We start from the raw sequence: 22,691 nt of genomic DNA, 5'->3' as shown, positions 1-22,691 counted from the left end.
CAAGGCGGCAAGAATCACAACTCTCCAGACTCCAGACCTCTTCTGGTATATTGTGTCCAGTGTTGGTCACCCAGTTATAGGAGGGATATTATCAAACTGGAGAGGGTTCAGAAGAGATTTACCAGCATGTTGCCAGGTACGGAAAGTTTGAGTTATAAAAGGTGTTGGGATTTTGTTTCACTGAAGTATAGGAGGTTGTGAAGTGACCTGATAGAAGTTTATAAAATAATGAGGGGTACAGATAGAGTTAATAGTCATTGTCTTTTCCCTAGGATGGAGGATTTCAAGACAAGGGGGCACATGTTTAACGTGAGAGGAGAGAGATTTGAAAAAGACACAAGCGACAATTTATTTTACACAGAGGGTGGTTCACAGGTACAACGAACTTAGATTATCTACAATGTGCAAACAGGCCATTTGGCCCAAGAAATACATACCGACCCTCCAAAGAGTAACCCATCCAGGCCTAATTCCCTCTGACTAATGCACCTAACACTATGGGCAATTTAGCATGGCCAATCCATCTGACTTGCACATCTTTGGATTGTGGGAGGAATCCCACGCTGACATAGGGGGAATGTGCAAACTCCACATAGACAGTCACCCAAGGCTGGGATCAAACCCAGATCCGTGGTGCTGTGAGGCAGCAGTGTTAACCATAGAGCCACCGTGCCACCCTGCAACTTCCTGAAAAAGTGATGGATGCAGATACAATTGCAACATTTAAAAGACATTTGGATAGATACATGAATAGGAAAAGTTTACAGGGATATGGGCCAGGCGCAAGTAGATGGGACGAGTTTAATTTGGGATTATGTTTGGTATGGACTGGTTGGATTGAAGAGTCAGTTTTCATGCTGTATGACCCTATGACTTTATGACCTCAGTAAAAAAGTCACAAAACGCATAATTTTCACTCAACTGGGGAGGTGGAGGGCTCGCTGTCTCTAGAAGCAGAAGGCAGGCTGACATGTCAGGGGTGGATTAGTGCTGAGATGGAGTGATCTGAAGAGCTATCTCCTTTCTTTATTTTAGAAGCCATTAGGCCGAGTCTCAATTCTCCTGTTCCTTGGATGCTGCCTGACCTGCTGTGCCTTTCCACTTCAGCACCTGCAGTCCTCACTTTCTCTCATTAGGCCCTCTAACCCTCACCCTCCATGTCTGCTTATAGTCTTCATTTGAACTCAGCCAGTACCCAGCATAATTTGATACAGCTCTCACTCCGCACACTTGAAAAATATTCTGTTTGCAGAAACTGTAGGAATTGGGAATACTTGGAGGTGAAATTATTTTTAAGTAACAGCAAGGAAAGGTATGGAGGGAAGTTTTAGGAAAGTGAAAAGGAAGACAGATTAAATAACAAAAGGCACGAAGGTGAAGACAATTAGAGATTGCAATGGGGCAAATGTAAAAACAAAAAATATCTAGAGGAGATATAAATGGGCAGAATAAAATCATTGCCAAGGGTTATCATCTAAAAGGATGGTACAGAGTCAACTATCAGATCCAATGCTGAGTCCAGAAGGTCAATATGCACCTAGTCCAATATTAGGTGGTAATTCTCAAGCTCAGCTCTGCACCCCCCCACCACCTCCTCACAAAAACCTTGCCGGCCAATTACTCCAAGTTCCGATAAAGGATCACAGACCCAAAACTTTGTCTTTCTCTCTCCATGACCTCAGGATAATTTCCAGTACTTTCTGTTTTTCTGCCTAGGCCCTAAAATGTGGAGCACCCTCCATACACCTCCCTGCTTATGTTTTAAAACAGTCCCTAACATGCACTCTTTGGCTAAATTGTTGGTGACCCACTCTGATAACTCCTGATCTGGCCTGGTGTTGTGTTATTTTATACTGCTCCTTGACAGAACTTTGGACATTTCCTTTGGTGGAAGGCATTACATTATACTGTATATGTTGATGAAGTTTTAGTTCAGATTTCCACCACACACTATACTTTGCCTATGTACTCGCATTCTTGGACAGAGTCAATCACCATGTTTTTGCTATTAATATTGCTCTTTTAAAGTAGTGAAAAACATGTTCCTTAGCAAGACGTGTGTACTTCATGTGGTTTGCACTAAATACAGAGTACAGTAAAGAGATATTTATAATGATGAATATTCAAGTAAAATCACTCTGGTTGCCTGCTGTGAGGCACAATGTGGAATTTAGACTGAATGTTGCATTGTCCTGTAATCAGCTGGCATTTCAAGTTTCACTGTTTCCTACTTCATCAATCGTTGGCAAGCCAACAGCCACTGCAGACTGCACACTACTGCACTGAATGCCACAGAAAATGCCCAGTGACAGCAAGTGATCGCATCGATGTCTGTTTTATCCAGCATAAATAACCCTCTCAATATTTTCATAGTTTTGCAAGCAAAAGACAATAATGTCCTTCTCTATTGATAGAGTAGGCTTTTAAAAATGTAAAGTGCCAACTTACGAGCCTTTGACAGTGTGAAATGGAACATCAGCGCTTTTGAATACTTCATATATGCATTATCTGTTCTCCAGCCGATAGGAAGTGCCAGTGGCTTCCCTGGAGACCAAAATTAATTCAATCTTTGCATGATCATAATTTAAAATCATGCTGTCATGGTCCACAGCAGAAATGGATAAATTACACGCCAAATCTATTCTTGTTGAAAATTTCATCAATGTCCTTATAGAATTAACATAAAATGAATAGGATCATAGACTGACAGTATTGAAAGCAGAATTCATGGATAACTTCAGCTACTTTCTCACTGGAGGCAAGTAGAAGGTTCCTCTAGATATTATTTAGTCAACATGTGCAGAAATGTCAATATACACCTCTGGAGTAAATGGATACTTGAAACTGGGCCTCCAGGTACACAGATAGGGATACTACCATTGCACCACAAGTTAGGACCTCAGTTTAAAATGGTAAGTACTGAACAGCTGAGCTATGTAGATCAGGAAGGATCCAGCATCACCCTTTTGGCTGTACTGAATTCATGATTGTTAGTCAAGGTAGACGATGTTAGACTATAGTTGAACCTATTAACATTGGATTAGAAAGGAGAATATCAGAATGTAGTCATTTTAATTTTGTCTGAGAGTGTGATGTTAAGTTTGCTCTGATTGCTACAACATGAACTGTAAAAGTCGAGAAAGTACCACAAGGTACACAATGGGTGGTTAATTCGATAACACATAAGTACCATAACTCAAAGTTAAAATTACGACCCAGAACTTCAACTGAACTACATTTCTCACTCTCATTCTGCAGCAGGTAAGCACTTTCAAAGGCACATATTACAAGGGTGATTCAGATACAGAAGCAGGGAGGTACAGTACAGAATTAAAGGCTAAAACAGCTTAAGGGAAGTAAAGATGCCAGGCAGTACAAGCCACAGGATGGCAACGAACAGAGAACTTCACAGTCACCTTTAACTCTTGTTATGTCTCAGAGTCATAGAGTCATAGATATCTACAACATGGAAACAGACCCTTCGGTTCAACTCGTCCATGCTGACCAGATATCCTAAACTAATCTAGTCTCATTTACCAGCACTTGTCCCATATCCTTCTAAACCCTTCCTATTCATATATCCATCCAGAAGCCTTTATAATGTTGTAATTGTATTAGCCTCCACTGCTTCCCCAGGCATTTCATTCCATACACGCATTGCATGTCATTCCAAATTGTTTCTGAGCAAAGCTCCCATGCAGCATTTTTCAACTGACATTGTAAAGTTTGATTTTAAATGTGAGTCTTATACAGTCAGTGACTATGATCGTCCATCCTACAAACGACAGTGGTCTTCATGTGCTATGGTCATTCCAATTTACATCAACACTGGTATTTCAAAATTATCACTGCACCCCCATGTAAGCCACGATATTCAAATAAATCAGAAATCATAAATTCATATGATGTATTCCTAAAGAACAATAAACCAGTGCTCATTAAATCAGACAATATTTGTGGACATTTGTCCAGCATCAATGAGACTTCAACCTCATTTGCATCGATCTTTCACAAAGGTTTCAACTGCATTTTTTCCACCATTATATAAGAACAATATTCTGTTTTGTTCTCCTTTAATAAACAAATCCAGCACACTGGCAATGTAATCAGTGCAGCCACTTAATTCCTAGTCACCTTCAAAAGGATGGAGTTGTGGTTGTAACTATTCAGTGAGTACTCTAAACCATATTATATAATAGTTAGAATGAGTTTGTATGTACAATTAGTTTCATGTTCAAGTAATGATCAGTAAACAACTTACATCATCGGAATACAAGTGCCAGGCAGCTACTCAAAGTCATTCGAGCATTCATTTTAACAATGAAAACCAATATCACTTAGTGAAAGCCAACATACAAATAATTCTTTTCTTTCAAAGCATGTACAATTTAAAACAATGCGTACGAATGCACAAACCAATCGGCTTTTAATTCTAGTATAAGTGAATGCAGTTGGATGCATTTTAATTTAACAAACATACCAATTATTAGTGTGGACAGAGCTGAGAAATACTAAGGGTAAAAAGACCCTCTTGAGAGTTATCTATAGGCCCCCAAACAGTAGTCTGGATGTCGGATGGAAGTTAAATCAGGAGCTGAAATTGGCCTGTCGCAAAGATGTTACTACAGTTGTTATGGGGGATTTCAACATGCAGGTAGATTGGGAGAATCAGGATGGTATTGGACCTCAAGAAAGATACTTTGTGGAGTGCCTCAGAGATGGATTCTTAGAACAGCTGGTGCTGGAGCCGACCAGAGAGAAGGCAATTTTGGATCTGGTATTGTGCAACGAACCAGAATTGGTCAGAGACCTCGAAGTGAAGGAGCCATTGGGAAGTAGTGACCATAATACAATAAGCTTCAATCTGCAATTTGAGAGGGAGAGGGTACAGTTGGAAGTGACAATATTTCTGTTGAATAAAGGGAACTATGGAGCTATGAGGGAGGAGCTGGCCAAAGTTCAATGGTGCAAAACCTTAGCAGGGATGACAGTGGAGGAACAATGGCAGATATTTCTGTGTATAATGCAGAAGTTGCAGGATCAGTTCATTCCAAAAAGGAAGAAAGATCCCAGGAGGAGGCATGGGTGGCCGTGGCTGACGAGGGAAGTTAAGAAACATATAAAGTTAAAAGAGAAAAAGTATAACATAGCAGAGATAAGTGGGAAAATGGAGGACTGGGAAGCTTTTAAAGAACAACAGAGGATTACGAAGAAGGAAATACGCAGAGAAAAAATGAGGTGCGAAGGTAAACTGGCCAAGAATATAAAAGGAGGATAGTAAAAGCTTTTATACATATGTGAAAGGCAAAAAAATGGTTAAGACTAAAATTGGGCCCTTGAAGACAGAAACAGGGGAATATATTACAGGGAACAAAGAACTGGCAGAAGAATTGAATTGGTACTTCAGATCTGTGTTCACTGGGGAAGACACAAGCAATCTCCCTGAGGTAACAGTGGCTGAAGGACCTGAACTTAAGGGAATTTATATTTGACAGGAATTGGTGTTGGAGAGACTGTTAGGTCTGAAGGTTGATAAGTCTCCAGGGCCTGATGGTCTACATCCCAGGGTACTGAAGAAGGTGGCTCGAGAAATCGTGGATGCGTTGGTGATTATTTTCCAGAGTTCGATAGATTCAGGATCAGTTTCTGCGGATTGGAGGGTGGCTAATGTTGTACCACTTTTTAAGAAAGGTGGGAGAGAGAAAACAGGAAATTATAGACCAGTTAGTCTGACCTCAGTGGTGGGAAAGATGCTGGAGTCTATTATAAAGGATGAAATCATGACACATCTGGATAGTAGTAAAAGGATAGGTCAGAGTCAGCATGGATTTATGAAGGGGAAATCATGCTTGACTAATCTTCTGGAATTTTTTGTGGATGTAACTCTGAAGATGGATGAGGGAGATCCAGTAGATGTAGTGTACCTGGACTTTCAGAAAGCTTTTGATAAAGTCCCACATAGGAGGTTAGTGAGCAAAATTAGGACGCATGGTATTGGGGGCAAAGTACTAACTTGGATTGAAAGTTGGTTGGCTGATAGGAAAGAAAGAGTAGTGATAACCGGCTCCATTTCGGAATGGCAGGCAGTGACCAGTGGGGTACTGCAGGGATCAGTGCTGGGACCGCAGCTTTTTACAATATATATTAATGATATAGCAAATTTGCTGATGATACTAAGCTGGGTGGCAGGGTGAAATGTGATGAGGATGTTAGGAGATTACAGGGTGACCTGGACAAGTTAGGTGAGTGGTCAGATGCATGGCAGATGCAGTTTAATGTGGATAAATGTATGGTTATCCACTTTGGTGGCAAGAACAAGATTACTACCTAAATGGAATCAATTTAGGTAAAGGGGCAGTACAGAGAGATCTGGGTGTTCTTGTACACCAGTCAATGAAGGTAAGCATGCAGGTACAGCAGGTAGTGAAGAAGTGTAATAGCATGCTGGCCTTCATAACAAGAGGGATTGAGTATAGAAGCAAAGAGGTTCTTCTGCAGCTGTACAGGGCCTTGGTGAGACCACACCTGGAGTACTGTGTGCAGTTCTGGTCTCCAAATTTGAGGAAAGACATTCTGGCTATTGAGGGATGCAGCGTAGGTTCACGAGGTCAATTCCTGGAATGGCGGGATTACCTTACACTGAAAGACTGGAGCGACTGGGCTTGTACATCCTTGAGTTTAGAAGACTGAGAGGGGATCTGATTGAGACATATAAGATTATTAAAGGATTGGACACTCTGGAGGCAGGAAACATGTTTCCGCTGATGGGTGAGTGCTGAACCAGAGGACACAGCTTAAAAATACGGGGTAGACCATTTAGGACAGAGATGAGGAGAAACTTCTTCACCCAGAGAGTGGTGGCTGTGTGGAATGCTCTGCCCCAGAGGGCAGTGGAGGCCCAGTCTCTGGATTCATTTAAGAAAGAGTTGGATAGAGCTCTCAAGAATAGTGGAATCAAGGGTTATGGAGATAGGGCAGGAACAGGATACTGATTAAGGATGATCAGCCATGATCATATTGAATGGTGGTGCAGGCTCGAAGGGCAGAATGGCCTACTCCTGCACCTATTGTCTATTGTCTATTACATTTCATTCAGCACTTCCCAACCTAGTAGATTTTCAGAATTAAATCTGTCCAGTAAATCCGTAACTGGAGATGCAAAGAAGGATCTGCACTCCTTAGTTACTCTATTCTCACCATTACAGTCATGTCTTAGAGTCATAGAGATGTACAGCATGGAAACAGACTTTATTACAATGCATACATGGAACAAGCTGTTAAAATGTCTGAGTTATTCCATTTGTCAGAATCCACGACCTGAACTTTAGATGTTCTAAATATCTACTTTTGTACTTGTAGTCAAACACTCAGCCTTCCAAATTCCACTGTCTGTAAACCTGAGGCCATCCAAAACTCTGTTACCTGTGACGTAACTCAAACCAAGGGCAGACCATTCCCTATGTGCTTCAAGATAGGATCAAATACAGGCTAGCAGTTAGAGCTGTGAGGGAAAACAGTCACCCAGCGATGACTTTCACCAAATTTGCCTATTGATGGACAGAGGATGAGTTCACCAAAGGAAATGATAGGTCAGTTCAAGGATGGAAGACGAAAAAGAGGTCTTTCAACAAAGAAAAAGTAGCAAGCTTTTTATTTGCCAGTAAAAGAGAGGGTGCCTCATGATAAAGTTCACTTCCAGATAAAACCTACTTGGAGTATTGTGAGCAGATCTAGGCACCACATCTTAAGAAGGATAAATTGGCCATAGAGAGAGTGCAATGTAGGTTTATGTAGCCAATACCTGGACTTGAGAGCTAAAGTTATGAGGACAGATTGTATACAAATTAGACCTGCTCTTTCATGAATTTAAAAGATTAAGGAGCAATTTGATCAAAGTCTTCAGCATATTAAGAGGAAAAGACAGAATTGGTGTGGCATGGTGGCTCAGTAGCTAGCACTGCTGCCTCAGTGGCATAGACCTGGGTTCAATCCCAGACTTGGGTGACTGTCAGTATGAAGTTTGCACGTGCTCCCTGTGTCTGTATGGGTTTCTGCCGGGTACTCCAGTTTCCTCCCACAATCCAAAGATGAGCAGATCAGAAGGATTTGACCATGCTAAATTACCCAGTAGCTCAGGGATGTGCAGGCTAGGTGGGTTAGCAATGGTAACTGCACTGTCATGGGAATAGGGTGGGGGTTCAGGTCTGGAAGGGATCCTCTTCAGAGGGTCAGTGAAAACTCAATGGGCTGAATGGCCTCTTTCCACACTGTAGAAATTCTATGATTCTATGATAAAGATAAACTATTGCAATGGTTGGCGATTCTTGAACAAGGGGTCATGGTATCAGAATTAACAGTATCATAGTAAGTGCAAAAGATAATTTCATAACATCTGTCAAAGGCACTATAAAATTTTCAAAAACATGGTGACTTCAGATAAAATCTGATTCAACTATCTATTATTAAGCTTTTAGATTTAATTTTTATTTTATGCAAAGGGTCCTTTTTATTTGTTATTTTTATTCTTGACAACTTACATTGCTGAAATATCACCAGACTGCTCATGTATGGAGGCTGACAACACTCCTGATTAATGAATCCACTTCTTTAAACAAGTTAATGTCAAGACTAAAGAGCAGAGAGAAAATAGAGATGTACTACTTAAGAATTCAGACACACATATTCCTCAGGATGAATAAACCAAAACTGAAAAAAAAAACTCAAGCAATTCTTCAGAATACATTGAAAGAAAATACAGTTAAGGGAAATCATTCCATTGTTTTTGACTCGTTAAACTGGAATAAAAGAATTTTACAGGAAAGTAAAAACTTTGGCTCTAGGTGTTAGTTTGGCTGTAAGGGGATCTCACAGAAAACTGTAAAACTCTGACAACTCTAGATATGATAAATGTAGCAAGGATGTTCCCAATGGGTTTGCAGATGACACCAAAATTGGAGGTGTAGTGGACAGCGAAGAAGGTTACCTCAGATTACAATAGGCTCTTGATCAGATGGGCCAATGGATTGAGAAGTGGCAGATGGAGTTTAATTTAGATAAATGTGAGGTGCTGCATTTTGGGAAAGCAATTCTTAGCAGGACTTATACACTTAATGGTAAGGTCCTAGAGAGTGTTGCTGAACAAAGAGACCTTGGAGTGCAGCTTCATAGCTCCTTGAAAGTGGAGTTGCAGTTAGATAGGATAGTGAAGAAGGCTTTTGGCATACTTTCCTTTATTGGTCAGAGTATTGAGTACAGGAGTTGAGAGGTCATGTTTTGGCTGTACAGGACATTGGTTCGGCCACTGTTGGAATATTGCGTGCAATTCTGGTCTCCTTCCTATTGGAAAGATGTTGTGAAACTTGAAAAGGTTCAGAAAAGATTTACAAGGATGTTGCCAGGGTTGGAGGATTTGAGCTATAGGGAGAGGCTGAACAGGCTGGAGCTGTTTTCCCTGTAGCATCGGAGGCTGAGGGGTGACCTTATAGAGGTTTACAAAATTATGAGGGGCATGGATAGGATAAATAGACAAAGTCTTTTCCCTGGGGTCAGGGAGTCCAGAACTAGAGGGCATTGGTTTAGGGTGAGAGGGGAAAGACATAAAAGAGACCTAAGGGGCAACTTTTTCACGCAGAGGGTGGTACGTGTATGGAATGAGCTGCTAGAGGATGTGGTGGAGGCTGATACAATTGCAACATTTAAGAGGCATTTGGAAGGGTATATGAATAGGAAGGGTTTGGAGGGATATGGGCCGGGTACTGGCAGGTGAGACTAGATTGGGTTGGGATATCTGGTCAGCGTCGACGGGTTGGACCGAAGGGTCTGTTTCCATGCTGTACATCTCTATGACTCTATAAATGGAACGAGTTCAGTTTAGGAGACCTATCAGTATGGATGAATTGGACCAAAGGACTTGTTTCCATGTTGTATGACTTATGCTGTACGCATAAGTTCTTCTTAAGTTATGACTTTTGCCAATTTAAAACCAAACTCTCTGAACTTACAGAAGCAAGAATTTATTCCTACGGGGAATACAGATACAATTCCCAGACTATAAACAGAAACTCAGCTTCAGTAGAAAAATATGCCAGACACCTAACTTTCCTCAAAAGAAAGAAAAAGATCCTTTTTCGCTCATTCATATTGGGAACCAAATATTGTCAGGCAGAAACTGTCATAGAATAATACTGTTTTTACATTGGAGATGATTTGGATACACAAGAGGAACAGGTAACGCAAATAAAATCAAAGCCCCCAAGAAAGAAAGATGAAGTAGTAAAAGGGTTTCTGCAACAAATGTCAGACTGATAATACAAGTGCGACCCAGGCTGAATACAGAAGTTTTAGAGGCAAAGTGTAAAAACAAACTGAAGTCAGAAAGCAAAGACAGAGCCCAAGCAAAAGGAGAATCCAAAAGGCAAATAATTAGTCAAGTGCTATAAAGGAAGGAATGTGGCTGATTGAAGACCAAAAATAGGATTTGTGTGTGGAAGCACAGGGTACTGTTGAGGTAGTAAATTAATACATTTCATCCACTTTTACTATGTAAGTACTGCCACAACCGTAATGAAGAGGAGGCAGTTGAAACACTTGCTAGGTTAAAAACTAATAGAGTCTTTGAAAGGTTGGTTGTCCTAAACATTGATATCACCAAGAGCGAATGAGATGCATCTCAGGATATTGAGAGAAGAAAGGGTGAAAATCGTGCAAGCTCTGATCACATTACATGAGTAAGAGACATAGCGGTGGTCTCAGAGGGCAAACTTTATACCCTTGTTCAAAAAAAGGCATAAAGACAAGCCCAGCAACTGACAGTCAGTTTTAACTTCTGTGGCGAGAATGTTTTCAACAGCTGTAACACTATATTCTGCACTCTGTTCTGCTATCATGATCCACTTTGTATGGTACTATCTGCCTGTACACCAAGCAAAACAGCACTTTTTACTGTAATTCGGTACATGACAACAATAAATCTATCAATCAATCATTCCAAAACAGTCACCAGCAGGAACACCTTGCCTGCCTCTATCTTATCCATCTCTTTCATAATTTTATATGGTTCTATAAAATACCCTCTCAATCTTCTAAATTCTAGCGAGTGCAGTCTCAGGCGGCTCAACCTCTCCTCATAGGGTAACCCCTCATCTCCAGAATCAACCTGGTGAACTTCCTCTGCACCCTCTCCAAAGCCAGTATATCCTTCCGCAAGTAAAGAGACCAGAATTATGCACAATACTCCAGGTGCAGCCTCAGCAGCACCTTGTACAATTGCAGCAGAACCTCCCTGCTCTTAAGTTTAATCCCTCTGGTAATGAAAGCCAATATTCCGTTTGCCTTCCTGATTACCTGTTGCAAATCAACTTGCAGCAATTCACATACAAGCACTGTAAGTCCCTCTGCACAACAACATGCTGAAATCTTTCACTATTTAAATAATACTCTGACATTCTATTTTTACTTGCAAAGTGGATTATCTTACATTTACAAACATTGCACTCCATCTGCCAGACTCTTGCCCACACACTTAACCTATCTAACTCTCTCTGCAGATCCTCCATATCCTGTAGGAGAAAGTGAGGACTGCAGATGCTGGAGATCAGAATCAAAAAATGTGGCACTGGAAAAATACAGGTCAGGCAGCATCCAAGGAGCAGGAAAGTCAATGTTTCAGGCAAAAGTCCTTTATCCGGAATGACTGATGAAGGGCTTATGCCAAAACATCAACTGTCCTACTCCTCGAATGTTGCCTGACCTGCTGTGCTTTTCCAGTGCCACACTTTTTGACTCCACATCCCGTGCACAGTTTCCCTTTCCATTTAATTTTGTGTCATCAGCAAACTTGGATACGTAACACTTGGTTTCCTCTTCCACATCATTTATATGTGTCATGAACAGTTGTAGGCCCAACACTGACCCTTGCAGCACCCTGCTCACTACTGATCTCGAACCAGAGAAATACTCATTTGTCCCAACTCTCTGCTTTCTATTGGTTAACCAGTCCTTTGTTCATGCTAGTACATTGCCCAGAACCCCATGCATTCTTACCTTATGGATGAGTCTTTTATGAGGCACTTATCGAACGCCTTCTAAAAATCCAAGTGTACAACATCCATCTGTTCCCCTCTATCCACCGCACTTGTTACATCCTCAAAGAACTCCAGTAAATTTGTCAAACATGACCTTCCCCTCCTGAATCCATGCTGCATCTGCCTGATGGAACCCAATCCATCTAGATGTCTCACTATTTCTCCTTTAATGATAGCCTCCAGCATTTTCCTGACTACAGATGTTAAACTAACTGGCCTATAGTCAACTGTCTTTTGCCTACACCATTTTTTAAACAGCGGCGTGACATTCGCTGTCTTCCAGTCTGCCGGGACCTGCCCGGAATCTAGTAAATTTTCGTAAATTACCACTAACACATCTACTATAACTTCCGCCTTTTCTGTCAGCATCCTGGGGTGCATTCCATCAGGACCAGGGAACTTATCTATCTTTCCACCGTCAAGTTTGCTCAACACTGCCCCTTTATTGATAACAACTGAATTGTGGTCCTCACCTCTCATTGCATCCTTAACATCAGTTTTTGGTATGTTAGACTCATCTTCCACTGTAAAGACTGATATAAAATAGTTATTCAAGACCTTGGCCATGTCAGCATTACCCAAGACTAGTTCTCCTTTCTCATTCTGTAAGGGACCTACATCCACTTTAGCCACCCTTTTCCCTTTTATATATTAATAAAAACTTTTCCTACCTGTTTTTAAAATGTGTCCTCGTTTGCATTCATAATCTATCTTTCCTTTTTCTATTTCTTGCTTCGTTGCTTTTTTAGATTTTCCCAATCCTCTTGTTGCCAACTACTCTTGGCTACTTTGTAAGCCTGAGCTTTTAATTGGGTGCTTTGCTTTATTTCCTTGGTTATCAAAGGCTGGCTCTTCCTACCCTTGCTATCCTTGTTCTTGACCAGAATATACTTCCCTTGAGCACTGTGAAAAATCTCTTTGAGAGTCCTCCACAGTTCCTCAACTGTTCCACCATATAACTTGTGTCCCTAGTTAGCCATCTCCTTCCTCATCCCATTATAGTCTCCTTGGTTAAGCATAATACCCTGGTCTTAGATGATACTATTTCTCCTTCCATTTGTATCTTAAATTCGATACTGTAATCATTCTTTCCGAGAGGATCATTAACTATGAGATCATTAATTTTACTGTCACATTACGCAGGACCAGATTTAAAATTGCACCCTCCCTTGTAGGTTCAGTAACATACTGTTCAAGAAAGTCATCACGGATGAGTTCTCTGAAGTCCTCTTCAAGAGTCCCTCTAGCACAGAAGAGAAGGTCATGACGAAGTTGACTGGAAAGGCAAATAAAGCGATTAGTGGTGAATGGTTGTTTTCTGGGCAGGAGCAAGGTAAATTGATACATTGGAGTATCCCAAGGGTTGGTATGAGGCCCACATTTTTAATGAATATCAATAGCCTAGACTACTCTCCCAATGCTTCATCATTGGATATGTTTAAGGCTGAGATAAGCAGATTTTTGGTCTCTTGGGGGAATGGTTGGGGAAGGTTCTTGGGAAAGTGATGCTGAGGTCAAAGATTGGAAATGATCATACTTATTGGAAGAGAAGCCACAACGGGATATAACATTGCCTGGTACTCCTATCGCTTACTTTTTAACTGTTCAAAACCATGAGAGGTCTGATCAGAATAGATAGAGAGAAACTGTTCCCATTGGCAGAGACTGAGAGCTAGAGGAACACTGATTTAAGGTGAATGGAAAGGAGCCAAATACATCATGGTGAGATCAGTCCTTACGCAGCAAACTGTTAGGATCTGGAATATGTTGTCTGAGAGCTTGATGGAGGAAGATTCAATCATGATTTTCAAAAGCAAATTGAACAATTACGCAAAGATGAAAAATTTACAGGCTTACAGGGGAAGGACAAGGACTGGCTGAGTAATTCTTTCCAAAAACCAGTGCAGCCACAAATTGAATGCTCTCTGTTTATGCTATAGCTACACTATGATAGCAGGTGTCCAAAGGCTGAACCATATCAAACATGGGCAACCTATTCTTAGTTTTCTAATACTGTGCACTAATCATTCATGAACATGGATATGAGTTTGGTGGAATTTGGGAATGTACTCTGATTGTTCCAACTCCATATTTGTAAATGTTGCTTTACACTTCTCGTTGTCGCAGAAAGGCTGCCAACATGATCAAATACTGCTCCCATCCAGTTAAAGTTCCCTCCCAACCTCTTCTATTAAGCAGAAGATACAGAAGCTTGAGCACATGCACCAACAGGTTCAACAGCAGCTTCTTCCCTGCTGTTATCAGACTGCTGAATGGACTCTCTATCTTCATGTAATGTTGATCTTGCGAATGATGACCTTGTTTTGTGCACTTCCTATGCAAATATAACCTTTTATTCTTTGCTCTGTCTAAGCACCCTATGATCTGTATGTCCTTGCTTGCTATGAGTTGCCTGTACTGCTCGCAAAACCAAACCTATCACTGTACATAGACACACATGACTATAATAAATCAAACCAAATCATTTATCTTCCTTCCCAGTGGCCTGAACATGAACATGAATTGTGTACATTAGAGGCAATTCTAAGTGAAAAATGGTTGTAAATACACCAATATAACAGCCCACGGCTCATTTAGCTTTGAAGGAATGCATGCATAATCTTTCATGTTATCCTTCATGTGTCGTTGCTCAGTTGCAGGCTTTGGAACATTCAAGATGTGTATATAATTGTTGACTTTTTCCATGATATTCTCCAGAAATCTTTTCCACAAGTCAGTCCCTTGGTATTCCCTAGTTTGCAAACAAATAGTCCTGATAAAAGTTTGCTAATAGAACTAAAGAAATTTGTGGATAAATTTATACATCATTCAAGAGTCAATTCAAATGAGCACCAATCAATATGTACAGTTGAGGTGTTCATAATGAGGTGGCAAAACCAAATCAAATGACAAGTTACTTAATGTTAGATGAAGGTGAGCTCACTGCAAAGGGAAATGGAAACTGTTGACTGAGTAGCTTAATGCAGACAGTGCTAAGTGGGAATCTGTGACTGATCATCAATCATCCACAAACCACAAAGACACACATTTCCACAGCATCATGTTCTTTCCTTAACGCGGCAGGCAGCACAAAAAGGTTGGGCCAATTTTTTTTAAATCGACTCGGGGAAAAAATTATTTCTTTCAGAGGACAGTAGGACAAACTGGCAAAACGTTTTAATTTAATTGCTAACCGATAACACAGAACGCAGCGGTACAATTTCATTGTTCTGCTGAACGGGAAATTGTTGATGTATCTGCGAGAGAAATATAATGGAGATATTTTTCAAATTGTCATGCATCAAAATGTCAAAATTAGGTTTGATTCAAAGAAACAAAGTCAAACAAGATGTCTTACTTTATTTTAATTTAGAGTGATAGAGATATACCACATGGAAATAGACCATTTGATCCAACTCATCCATGCTAACTATATATCCTAAATAAATCTAGTCCCATTTTCCAGCATCTGGCCCTTATCTCTCTAAACCCTTCCTATTCATATACCATCCAAATGCCTTCTAAATGTTGTAATTGTACCAACCTCCACCACTTCCTCTGGCAGCTCATTCCACACATGCACCACCCTCTGCGTGAAAAAGTTGCCCCTTAGGTCCCTTTTATAGCTTTCCTCTCTCACTTAAACCTATGCTCTCTAGTTCTGGACTCCCCAACGCCAGGGAAAATACCTTGTCTATTTACCCTATTCATGCCTCTCAATTTTATAAACCTCTATAAAGTCACCCTTCAACCTCTGATGTTCCAGGGAAAATAGCCCCAGTCTATTCAGCCTCTTCCTACAGCTCAAACCCTCCAACCTTGGCAACATCCTTCTAAACCTTTTCTGAATCATTTCAAGTTTCATAATATCATTCCTATAGCAGGGAGACCAGAATTGCACATAATATTCCAAAAGTGGCTGAACCAATATCCTGTAGAGCCACACCATGACCTCCCAGCTCCTATACTCAATGCACTGAATAATAAAGGCAAACATACCAAACACCTTCTTCACTATCCTGTCCACCTGCGATTCCATGTTCAAGGAACTATGAACCTGTACTCTAAGGTCTCATTGTTTACCAGCACTCCCCAGGACCTTACCATTAACTGTATACATCCTGTCCTAATTTGCCTTTTCAAAATGCAGCACCTCACATTTATCTAAATTAAACTCCATCTGTCACTCCTCAGTTACTCAGAGAATGAAATATTTAGAAACTATGCTGAAATAAGCTGTTTTGTGAATCAGTCAGCAACTTATCAGAGTTTCCTAAAGCACATAGAATCGTAGCATACAGCATGGATAGAGACCCTTCAGTCCAACCAGTCCATGCTGATCATTTTCCAAAATTAAACTAGTCCCACCTGCCTGCATTTGACTCATATCCCTCCAAATCTTTCCTATTCATGTACTTATCCAAATGTCTTTTAAATGTTGTAATTGTACCCACATCCACCACTTTCTCTGGCAGTCTGTTCCACACACGAATCACTCACTGTTTAAAAAGGTTGTCCCTCTTACCCTTTTTAAATCTTCCTCCTCTCACCTTAAAAATATACTCACTAGCTTTGAACTCCCCCACCCTTGGGGAAAAGATCCTTGTCATTCACCTGATCTATGCCCCTCATGATTTTATAGACCTCAATAGGGTCACCTCCTAAACTTCCCTGAAAAAAGTCCCAATCTTTCCAATCTATTTTTATATCTGAAACCCTTAATTCCCGGCAACATTCTGTTAATTTTTTTTTCTGAACCCTCTCCTGTTTAATAATATCTTTCCTACAACAGAGGAGGCCATTGGAGTCACTCAGGTAACTCAATAATGTTGATACTGTCTTCCAGTGAAATTGGTGAGAGGTCCAGTGCTAGCTTCCAGACATAACTGGTTGGAAAGATTTCATATAGGAATCCTACACTTTCAGATTTTTTTTTAATGTGAATGTAACACAATGTATTTTCAGTGAAAAGGAAACCAATTTAAGGATAGGCTAAAAGGTGGCATTCTATATATGGTTGTTCACTTAATGATTCTGCAGTCACATCAAATGCATCAGGAGACATGAGCAGAGATGGCAAATATTTCTTTACACAGACTGAGTGAAATACAGCAAACTTTGTTTTAACCAGCAGCTAATGAACACGTGCTCTCAATATCCTGATTTCCACAATGTCTGAGTAGTCAGTTGAGGGTGCAAGTGGGGAGACTCTTTGATGATAAATAATAATTTAAATAAAACTTAAGTGATTTATGCTGTAAATAAAGTATACCAGTGGTGTACGTATCCCCTGCATTACATTTCTAATACTTGGTGTGTACTTTTACATTGATTATATGGACCTCTTGATCAACTGGAATATTTGATCAACTGATATACTCGGTCCCATGGGTGTCAGTTAATAAAAATAATCACCAACAGAATTATCTACATTCACACACCATTTAATATTTAGCTGTAACTACTGTACCTCTAAATGAAAGAATATAGTGCATGGAGCAAGCAGCATGGACATGAAAAAGAATGAAAAAAGTCAGAGAATAAATATTACAAGATGTGCAAAAAGAACTCCATTCACAGTACCCAATTATAAATGAACTAGTTAAGAGTTTCTGGACTATAGCCTTAACATATTCAAAATACATACATAATAAAAATGCACATATAACATACTGACTCTAACTTGTACAACTGGTGAGATGTTTCCCTGATCTGCCAGCAGTTTTGCTTAAACTGTTTAAAATATGCAAGTAAATGCAAATGTAATGTGCCCCTTGAGGCTGATGGTCCTCCTTCTAAAGCTTTAAACAGCGAGCAATTTACAAACAACATTTAGAGATCCGACATGTTCAGAATCCCCGCCACCCCATCCCTAACCTCAGGCAGCCGCCAGACACAAGTTGAATAATCGAAAGTCAAACTAACAGCAGGATACAGCTGTGAATGCCTGAGTTAATCTTTCCTCTAATCACCATGAAGTTTGTTATGCTCTGGATATCAGTCTAACTCCACTTTCAATGCAGATACATGCTACGCTAACATCAACTAACATCAGAAAATGGGGGAGATACTAAATGAATATTTTGCATCAGTATTTACTGTGGAAAAGGATATGGAGGGAAATAGATGGTGACATCTTGCAAAATGTCCAGATTACAGAGGAGGAAGTGCTGGGTGTCTTGAAACTGTTAAAAGTGAATAAATCCCCAGGACCTGATCAGGTGTACCCGAGAACTCTGTGGGAAGCCAGAGAAGTGATTACTGGGCATCTTGCTGAGATATTTGTATCATCGATAGTCACAGGTGAGGTGCCGGAAGACTGGAGGTTGGCAAACGTGGTGCCACTGCTTAAGAAGGGCAGTAAAGACAAGCCAGGGAACTACAGACCAGTGAGCCTGACCTCGGTGGTGAGCAAGTTGTTGGAGGGAATCATGAGGGACAGGATGTACATGTATTTGGAAAGACAAGGACTGATTCGGGATAGTCAACATGGCTTTGTGCATGAGAAATCATGTCTCACAAACTTGATTGAGTTCTTTGAAGAAGTAACAAAGAAGATTGATGAGGGCAGAGCAGTAGATGTGATCCATATGGACTTCAGTAAGGCGTTCGACAAGGTTCCCCATGGGAGACTGATTAGCAAGGTTAGATCTCATGGAATACAGGAAGAACTAGCCATTTAGATACAGAACTGGCTCAAAGGTAGAAGACAGAGGGTGGTGGTGGAGGGTTGTTTTTCAGACTGGAGGACTGTGACCAGTGGAGTGCCACAAGGATCGGTGCTGGGCCCTCTACTTTTTGTCATTTACATAAATGACTTGGATACGTGCATAAGAGGTACAGTTAGTAAGTTTGCAGATGATACCAAAATTGGAGGTTTAGTGGACAGCGAACAGGGTTACCTCAGATTACAACAGGATCTGGACCAGATGGGCCAATGGGCTGAGAAGTGGCAGATGGAGTTTAATTCAGATAAATGCGAGGTGCTGCATTTTGGGAAAGCAAATCTTAGCGGACTTATACACTTAATGGCAAGATCCTAGGGAGTGTTGCTGAACAAAGAGACCTTGGAGTGCAGGTTTTGAAAGTGGAGTCGCAGGTAGATAGGATCGTGAAGAAAGCGTTTGGAATGCTTTCCTTTATTGGTCAGAGTATTGAGTACAGGAGTTGGGAGGTCATGTTGAGGCTGTACAGGACATTGGTTAGGCCACTGTGGAATATTGCATGCAATTCTGGTCTTCTTCCTATCGGAAAGATGTTGTGAAACTTGAAAGGGTTCCGAAAAGGTTTACAAGGATGTTGCCAGGGTTGGAGGATCTGAGCTACAGGGAGAGGCTGAACAGGCTGGGGCTGTTTTCCCTGGAACATCGGAGGCTGAGGAATGACCTTATAGAGGTTTACAAAATTATGAGTGGCATGGATAGAATAAATAGACAAAGTCTTTTCCCTGGGGTCGGGGAGTCCAGAACTGGAGGGCATAGGTTTAGGGTGAGAGGGGGAAAGATATAAAAGAGACCTAAGGGGAACTTTTTCACACAGAGGGTGGTACGTGTATGGAATGAGCTGCCAGAGGTTATGGTGAAGGCTGGTACAATTGCAACATTTAAGAGGCATTTGGATGGGTATATGAATAGGAAAGGTTTGGAGGGATATGGGCCGGGTGCTGGCAGGTGGGGCTAGATTGGGTTGGGATGTCTGGTCGGCATGGGCGGGTTAGACCGAAGGGTCTGTTTCCATGCTGTACATCTCTATGACTCTATAACTAAAATGGTTTAAAGGAAATTATTTTAATGGGATATAATTTTATATTAGTCTACCATGTCATTTTTTCAATGAGCCTATTTTGCTTCAATCATTTCTTCACTTGTAAAAGTTGAATTATTTTTGATGAAAGATTTTATTTATCTGACTCAAAACATGTTAGTTTATGTTTTGTTTCCACTACCCCATACTGAACAAATTTGCTTCTTTATTTTCAACATAAAACTGAATAGACTAGGATTATATACAATGTACAAGCGGTGGCTTCATAATAATAAAATATCCCGAGCACGTCAGAGGAATATTTTCAAGCAGGTCTAAGTGCTGAACCACATGTGGTGATATTTGGATGAATTGCAAGATTTTGGTCAAAAAGATGGCTTTTAAAATGGTCTTAACATAAGTAAGGGAGAGGCAGAGAGGGAAAAAGGTATGGGAGGAAATTCTTGAGCTAAAGGATGGAGCAGCTGAAGACCAAATAATTGCAAATATCTCAGAGGACAATGGAGCTGGAGGAGGCTGAGGAGATAAGGAGAGACGAGGCCACAGAAAAAATTGAAAACAAAGAAGAGAATTTAATGTCAAGACTTTGTTTACCCAGAAGCCAATATGGGTCAGCAAGCATAGGATTGATAGGTAGAATATAATTAATGCAAGTAGTCATCTGGGCAGCTGAGTTTTGAGTGACCTCAGGTTTATGGAGGGCAGAATGTAGGTGATCAGATAGGAATGCATTAGAATAATTAGCTTTCAAGGTTAACAGTGGCAGATGGATTGAGGCAGAGGTTCAGGCAATGTTATGAAGAGAGAAATAGCCATTCTTAGTGATAGTGTGAATATGAAATCAGAAGCTCATCTTCGATGCTGATATGTGATGCCCATTCACTTGGAAGCAGTGGAGCAAGAAAAAATTTGGAATTTCTTGAAACTATCTGTGGAATCTGTTCTTGGTTTTAAGAATGTTTGAAGATGACTTCTAAGAGTTGGCATCGATTGCAAAGGGATCAACTGCAATTTTCTTGAATAAAGAATGCATGCCACATGTCTGCAGAAGTGACACGAGTGATTGTGGTTATGTAAGACGATGTGGTTTGTGGTTTATTGTATCGACTATTTAGAACAAAATTTAACTGTTTGTTTGAAGGATGATTTGCCTATTAAGTCGTATGCAATTTGAAGTAGTTCTGAATTGTATTAAAGTAAAAGATACCAAAAGCAAAATCTAGGTAACTTCATTTGAAAGTCATTTGTTTTACAGTTCCCTAAGGGGAACTACCAATATTGCGACATCTGCTTTAGTATCAGAAATTGCCATTGAAAGAGTTGAAATCAGTATCTAGGGAATAGAAACTGGAGCGAGGAGTGAAGATAATGGCTTTGTCTTGTTAAGATAGGTAAGATTCTAGATAAGATTCCCTGAATTGGATGAAATTTCTACTCATCCAGCTCTAGATGTTGGATAAGTAGTCAGAGCAGAGGTATGAAGGGAGGTGGCTGTGAGGTACAGCTGTGTTTCATCAGCATGCATGGCAAAACTTGCACTTGTGGCATGAAGATGAGAAATAAAAGGTGGGGAAGGGGACAAAGATAAATCCTTGGCACACACCGAAGGCAATATCACTAGACCAATAAGAGAAGCCAGTGCAAGTGTCATATTACAGTCAGTTAGGTAGAGAAGAATGAAACAGTCCAACCTAATGTGACAATTGTGAAAAGGCACTGGAAGAGGATTGTGGGTGAATCCTGCATGCTAAAGACAGATTGAGAAAGAAGGGATAACTTACTGCTGTTACAGTCCCAGTGGATGTCATTCACGACATTAATAGATCCCTTTTGATAGAGTGGAAATAGTATAAACCTGATTTAAACATGAATACAAACATGGAATTCCAGGAAAGATGACCATGAATCTAGCAGATATTAGTATAGTTAAGGACATCTGAGAGGAAAGGGGTGAGTTTAATTGGGAGTAGTTTGCACATTACATAATATCAGCACAACAATGGGCCTTTTGGCTCAACAAGTCTGTGCTGTTATTTATCCTCCATACAAATCTGCTCCTATCCTTTCAGTCTGTCTCTCCATTTCACTTCTTTCTCTTGACCCAGTCTTATTTTCTTTTAAGTATGTCTATAGTCAGCTATTCAATGTGACAGTGAGTTCCGCATTCCGCACATTCAAAGAAATTTCTCCTTAATTCCCTCTTGCATTTATAGTAACTTTCTTGGTCCAGATATTGGTGTAGCATTTTAATTCTGATTTCTCTCCACGGATCCTGCCAGGCCTGCTGAGATTTTTCTGAGAAATTGGAATTAAAATTTTGGGTCCAGTGACCCTTCTTCTTTGTTCTGAAGGAGAGTCTCTGGAGCTGACACATTAAATCTGATTTCTGTCCACAGATGCTGCTGGACCCGCTGACATTTTCCACCAATTTCTGTTTTGAGTCTGATTTCCAATATTGGCAGTTCTTTCAGTTTTTCATTTTGTAGCAAATTTGAGCAAAAGTGCTGCTTTGAAATAATCATGCTCCAAGATGAGGCAAACTAATGTAGAAATTAAACACTTGACTATTTCAGGCTCTCGATACTAGCACTCAACTATTCCCAAGTAACAGGCATGCTGCAGACCAATGTTTCACATGTGTCCTAGCACAAATCCCAGACAAGTGTAAACATTGCATCACTTTGGCATTTTTAAACCAGCCAGTCCTGCAGGCTAAGGAACTTTGCCAACATAGAGCAAGATATATGTACTAGAGATAAATGAGTTAGGCCAAGCCTGTCAAAATTTATTTCACATTCAAATGACTGGCAGCAAACAAGGGGTGGAGATTTCCATTAGCTCAGA

At 40.5% G+C, this 22,691-nt stretch overlaps 1 protein-coding gene across 2 annotated transcripts in view; it reads right to left on the bottom strand.

Moving 5' to 3' along the window:
- lypd6 (LY6/PLAUR domain containing 6) overlaps positions 1 to 22,691 on the bottom strand; it is a 238,790-nt gene that overhangs the window by 156,004 nt on the left and 60,095 nt on the right. Inside the window, exon 1 of one of the 2 annotated variants that reach the window (XM_087989251.1) lies at positions 13,273 to 13,338. The exons of the other annotated variant lie outside the window; for it this stretch is intronic. The gene's annotated coding sequence lies outside the window, so the exon portion shown is untranslated. Of the gene's footprint in view, positions 1 to 13,272; positions 13,339 to 22,691 lie in introns of those variants that run through there. 2 annotated transcript variants of the gene reach the window in all.

This window comes from Chiloscyllium plagiosum, unplaced genomic scaffold (genome assembly GCF_037043375.1).
Source record: "Chiloscyllium plagiosum isolate Xiang-an unplaced genomic scaffold, Cpla_swu_hap1 HiC_scaffold_7, whole genome shotgun sequence".
NCBI lineage: Eukaryota > Metazoa > Chordata > Chondrichthyes > Orectolobiformes > Hemiscylliidae > Chiloscyllium > Chiloscyllium plagiosum.
This window is presented reverse-complemented; position numbering and strand designations above follow the sequence as displayed.